The following is a 6000-nucleotide window of genomic DNA, read 5'->3' as shown; positions in this document are numbered from 1 at the left end:
AGAATTTCGCCCCATTAAACATAAATAGTCGTGGAGACACACGACATAACTTGAGCACTATACAAGGACAATCACATTAACCTTGAAATCAGGGATGAACACTAGGAGATCCCTTAGTTTCCTACATCCAGTGGGAGCTACAAGAACTGTCTCTAACGAACATCCTGGATTTATAGGTCCATTGAGTGTAAAATACGAGTATAGTCACGAAAAGGTTCAAAAATGTCTCTTCTGTAACTCCTATAACTCCGATTTTCTAGGCATAATTCACGTCAGTAATATCAGTATCTCAGTATATCGGTGTATTACACATACGACTACCTATCAATAGGTTATAGATAAGTCTTTTAATCTGAGATAGATTTTACGATACTCGATACCTAGAGATATAGACAAAAAATATAATAGAAGTAAGTAGGTACTTTCTAGGAAATGTGCCATTAATATATCGAGACATCAATGTATTCAGACGACACCGAAGCGAATACAATAGTCCGTCCCTTATACCTTTTTATTACCATTGTAATAATAAAGGAAGGACGGACTAAAAACAAAAGGTAACTCAATCAAGAGGCTTTTGTCGCTAAATCTGTCCAAAGCTAGATCACTATCAAATCTTCAAGTCAGTTATAACACCTCAATATTCAGCAAATTAAGCTGTCGTCCCATCTAGTACCAGAATCAGTAGCACGTTCTCAGCATTATTGATCAGTGGATCACGAAGATCAGTGAAGTGTTACATTGGTCGGGAAGTCGGTATCGGTCAAAGCTAGACTCTGTGTCAGTGGTCTCGGATCTGTGGTAGCGGTGTAAGGTGATCTATGAAGCAGTAGCTAAGGGTATTCTGCCAGTAGTTTCCTGACAGCTTATACCTACTTTGAAATGTTTTGGATTTTGAGAACAACAGTTTTAAAATAACACCTCCTGTTTCTGAAAAGAATGTTCATTGTGTGCCATTTTACAAGAACAGAATGCAGAATTGCTCCATGGTTAGGGTTGGTCAACTACTACAAAAATAACTATCACCCGCTTTAATAGTCTTTGTCAGCTGCTCATAGGCCTTATGCCCCAATAGGTTCAACTTCTGTCATCAAGCCTGATCCAAAACAAATTACACATTCACATGCTAATGTACAGAGTCTCCAGAGAGCTAGAATATTATGCATATGTTCAAGAATATGAGACTCAGATGCAGTTTTCTATGCAACGTACACAACATACTCACAATATTATACAGACTCTTAGCAATAATTGATCAATATAATCACTTTAACATTTACAAATTACTATTAGTGGTCAAGTCTAGATAATGATCAACAAGAGAGCCCTGATCATTGGATCGGGTCCGGTACAGAACCTATTCATTATAGTAGAAGTCTGATGATCACATGTAGTGCAATCAGGAGTTCTTTATTGCCCGTGTGCTTCACATCTTGATTGCCATTTTCATACATTTTTGCATCCAACGTTTTGCATACAGGGTCTGAAGGGCTGGTCCAGTCATAACGAGGAACGAAAAATGAAGAGTGTCCTTTCGTTATTGTCTCTTCTATTTAGACTGAATGCTTTATCAATTAGCTCACCGGCAATATGATAATATATGAAGAGGAAAATTTCCGAAGGACGAGAAAGTTTACACAAAAAAGAAACCTAATAATTACTAATTAGACCTATTTTCACAGAATGTAATCTGTCCCTGGTGTCCATCCGGTAGAGAGATATAGGTATATTATGCAAATGAAGTTCGAGATCTGACAAAAAAAAAAAAGACACGTGGTCCACCTTGAAGAGGGCCGACTGCCGAGTACAAAATGGTTTTATTGTGCCAACTTTGAAGACAACATTAAGGTTCCTGGGTTGATGATGAAGGTATATGCACCTATCTGAGTGCGTGTGGTACTGCATAAATCTTTCCAACACTCTCGTCTGTCAGAAGATGAACAAATATTGCTAAATAATAATTATTTTCTCAAACCAATTTATGTGCCTGCCTACCAATCGGTGGTTGTTATTTTTCTGTTTATTTCCCTCGTTAAAATAAATTTATTCTTTCTCGAAGGATATGACTATTCATGGATTGTGTATGTACGAGTAGTACATATCTTCACACAAGAGGAAAAGGAGGTATTTCCAAACTATGAAACACCATGATCTGGGCTGAATATCAACTGACTTTTTTCACTCTACTGTCTGCCAGTCTGTAAATTGATTTTCAGATGTTTACGACTTTAATTACTGGGTATTTAAAAAAAATATGAATCTACGGACTAGCATAAAGATTCATAATACATATTATGACCTCTAATAGTATTACCCATAATCCATGATGTTCTTGGTGATACTAGTATTTTAAAGAATTAGACATCAAAATACCTACCAAAATGTTGAAAAAATAAAGCAACATTCCACTGATTCCAAAATGCCCTCCAAAAAGTTTTAACAGACCATAAAATGTGCTTTTTTATTATTGCACCATTTATTATTATCATTAAGTACCTTACTTTGCTTTATATTGAAGTTGTTATCTTCTTAGCAATGTAAATATTTTTGGAAATCGGACTTTGAAACTGGGTGCTCCTCCAAAATACTTTGTCTTTGATAATTTGAAAATAAAGACTTGAGTGTACCACTTATCTGTCTACCACCCTGTAAATAAAACTATTATACAATTAGATGGGTCTTTAAATGTAGGCACATAATTATTGGATATTATTGCCGAAAGTTTTGAAGAACAAAAAATTAACTTTTTTCGTTTTTGATTGTAGACTTTGGAATGGTGAGATAAATTCTTTCGGTTCTTTTAACTGATAATATTATTTCAGATACCTATGTAAATAGAAACCTATTACCTTTGGTTTTCTATACATTGACCCTTCACAGTAAATGAACGTTTTGGTTTTTTTAGTCGATGATAATTTTACGACTACAATCTTTTAAATCTTTCCTTCTTCGACAGTTTGCCTACCTAAAATTGTTAAATTGTTATGCAATTTACTTGTTTTTATAGGTAGGTAACTCTTTGGAAAATAACCATGTCAAAAATTTGTGTCTTGTTAGGTACCAATGTTCTCTGAGTACATACAAAGTCTGTTTTAAAGTTAAATAAAAACTTCCTTCAGCAAAAATGATTTCCTCCTTTTTAGAAAGGGTTAACAACAAAATGAAGTGTCCTAACGGATCTGATTTTTATTATTATAATTTTATCACTTTCCTATAGAAGCACCATTAAACGAGGTATCCATGTGGACCCAGACTATTCCATCAGTATCTTTTATACCTACCCATGCATTAGGTATTTTACAATCTTGAAATTCTTGCGTAAAATAATATAGGCAAGGAATACCTGCGATTTGGTTTTATGTAGATTGAACGTCTATTATCATACTGATTAGGGAGAGAAGTATAGTTGATGGATACTTCACTGGTCTATTATACACCACATGCCTAAAAAGTAAGTATTCCTTGAAATATTGCATACCAGTATGTAGGCACTTGTGTATCTTTTATACAGATGGTAGGTGGTAAGCTTTTTACTTAGTGGAAATCTCTGTAATTTCCTGAACGGCTATCAAGTATAAATATCTTAATAGTTCAATAACTGCAGACCTACATATCTGTATCTAAAACGTGTCCCCAAAAAATGACAAAATAAACTCTTAAGTATAATGGTCACTCAAGGAGAGGAGAGAGACATAGCCAATCGAGAGTATGTTTGTTTACTAGATAAACAGGATAAACTCACCTATTTGAAATTGCTATGGAAATCTGCAAGACTTTAGATTGGAAATCAAGATAGCACCACTGAGAAAATTGGTAAAAACTGTAAAAGGCTTAAACTATAGATAAACTGACTTTATCTCGAATCTCCTCAACATTTCGAGCCATTGTAAACGCAGAAACAATCCCATGCTAACAAACGACCTTGCTAATCGTGACCCAACTTTCTCTGAATGGAATGAAACTATATTAAGATCAGCTATAAAAAAAATATATATCCATATAATAGACATACCTATTTAATAAATTGTTTTATAGCCAACCTGTTGAGAATATTCAGATCTCGAGAATACCACAACACTTTGTGAGTTTCCTGGGACAGTTTGGACCTTACGGGCAGATTATTTGCCTCAGTTTAGAAATCACGTAAAGTCTCACCTATACCTACTGTGCTCAGTAAAGTGTCTAGAACACACGCCAGTCTTCTTCTCCTCCTCCTCCTCCTTCTCCTCCTTCTTCTTCTTCTTCTTCTTCTTCTTCTTCTTCTTCTTCTTCTTCTTCTTCTTCTTCTTCTTCTTCTTCTTTCAATTTGGTTTGTGAGAGACTACCCTTTCAACTGCTAAGGCCTCCCAAGGCTTTGAGTCTTCATAAAGACACGCTGGACCAAGAGTTCAAAATTATCGGACCTCAAAATAGGCGAACCTAATTTTCGATGAAGTCCATTCAAATTCAAAGTTATTTTCGTCAAAAGCTACACTTACCTAGCTGTTCCTAGAAGAACTACGTATATCCAAGGATTCTAAAGTGATCTTCCCATTGATTTGTAAGTTTGACGACCTCTTGTGCACTGCATTAGAGTAGCGTTCCTTTTGAATGAATCCAGATAGTATATCGATATTTAATATTTATTAAGATCCATTGAGTGTTCCACTTCATCTGGCAACGCTACAGACTTGGAGAATTATTATAACCTAGGAGGCTGAGATGGAAACCACTGGGCTACCAAGATATGACACTTGTATGCAACTTGTGAAAACTGAAAACCCTTTCGTAGTGGTAGGGAGCGAATGAAATTTATATTGGCCATTTAAATAGGTAGGTATCAAATTCTGAAGTAAAATTGCACGTCTCAGACAATTATGTCAACAAAGCCTAAATACTTACAGCATCTGCCTGCATAGGTAAATAATTATTATGGCCTGAAAAATCTCAAAAATCTCGGGTACAAAATGACACAAAAATATTGATACTTGATACCTACTGATACGCTTTATTATTCCTAGTTGACCTAGTGCCTATAACGATGTTCCTTTATTTCGAATTGAAGAAGTCATTATTAACGCTAGGTAATTTGAACTAATAGCAATATCTTGTTTTGTTTCGAACAGATATACCTAATTACGAACATTTGTGTTCTCACGGCAATGAATAATCACGAAGATTACACCGAAATATAAATGGCCGAAATTTGATCCGGTGACGTTTATTAATGAATTAAGATAAAACCAGAAAATTCTTTTATCTGAGATTAATTCTGTTAAAACTATTAGCTGGATATTAGTTAAATTAGGTAAAGCTCGAATAAATACTGGAGTTTTGTTGTGTGTTTTTTTTTTTTTTTTTTTTTTTTTTTCACCTGAAATATATGGTCTAAAGTCTAAACATTGTTAATATTTAGAAAGCCATTTAGAAATCCACAATCCACATGTTTCATCTTGTAAATGTCAAATTCACCATGCTGCGTTAAGTTCTCTAGTCTTCAACTTTGTTTTCTCTCTCTTCTTCTTCTTCTTCTTCTTCTTCTTCTTCTTCTTCTTCTTCTTCTTCTTCTTCCTTGAAGGTTTAAGGTCACATGCATGTGTGACGGACAGGTTAGAGACACCTTGTGTTGTTCTTGTGTTTGAATCCTTTCTTTAGCTTTAGAGGAAGAGGAGACCTCTATAACTTTCCAAAAATAATCGCGACCTTGCAATAAGGGGAGATCCTGCTGATTTGTAACACTGCTGGACCAATTTGAAGGAGAAGAAGAAGTTAGAAGGAAAAAAAACTCATTAATTTTATTGTTTTATAGTATTTTTATTTGACCAAGTAGGTGTCATATTTCATGCCTACCTATACTTTTAAAATAAGTGGATTTTATTTTTTAATAACTTATATTATTTTATTTATTTATTGTTTCAGGTCACTTCTCTGTGTGATATCTTCCAGTGATCATTTGAGTAGGTAAATAACCTAGCTAGATGCCTATTCACTTATTAAGATTTAGCTTTTGTAAATTTATCA

At 34.5% G+C, this 6000-nt stretch overlaps 1 protein-coding gene across 3 annotated transcripts in view; it reads left to right on the top strand.

Annotated features, from left to right (window-relative positions):
- The first annotated feature begins 5895 nt into the window (after positions 1–5895).
- Positions 5896–6000, top strand: part of LOC103506355 (probable serine/threonine-protein kinase dyrk1) — a 175707-nt gene continuing 175602 nt past the window's right edge. The window contains exon 1 of one of the 3 annotated variants that reach the window (XM_026821422.1): positions 5896–5940. The gene's annotated coding sequence lies outside the window, so the exon portion shown is untranslated. The remainder of the gene's footprint in view (positions 5941–6000) is intronic. The other 2 variants (XM_026821424.1, XM_026821423.1) reach the window with 2 other exon arrangements.

Source organism: Diaphorina citri, unplaced genomic scaffold (assembly GCF_000475195.1).
Source record: "Diaphorina citri unplaced genomic scaffold, Diaci psyllid genome assembly version 1.1 scaffold229, whole genome shotgun sequence".
Classification (NCBI taxonomy): domain Eukaryota; kingdom Metazoa; phylum Arthropoda; class Insecta; order Hemiptera; family Psyllidae; genus Diaphorina; species Diaphorina citri.
This window is presented reverse-complemented; position numbering and strand designations above follow the sequence as displayed.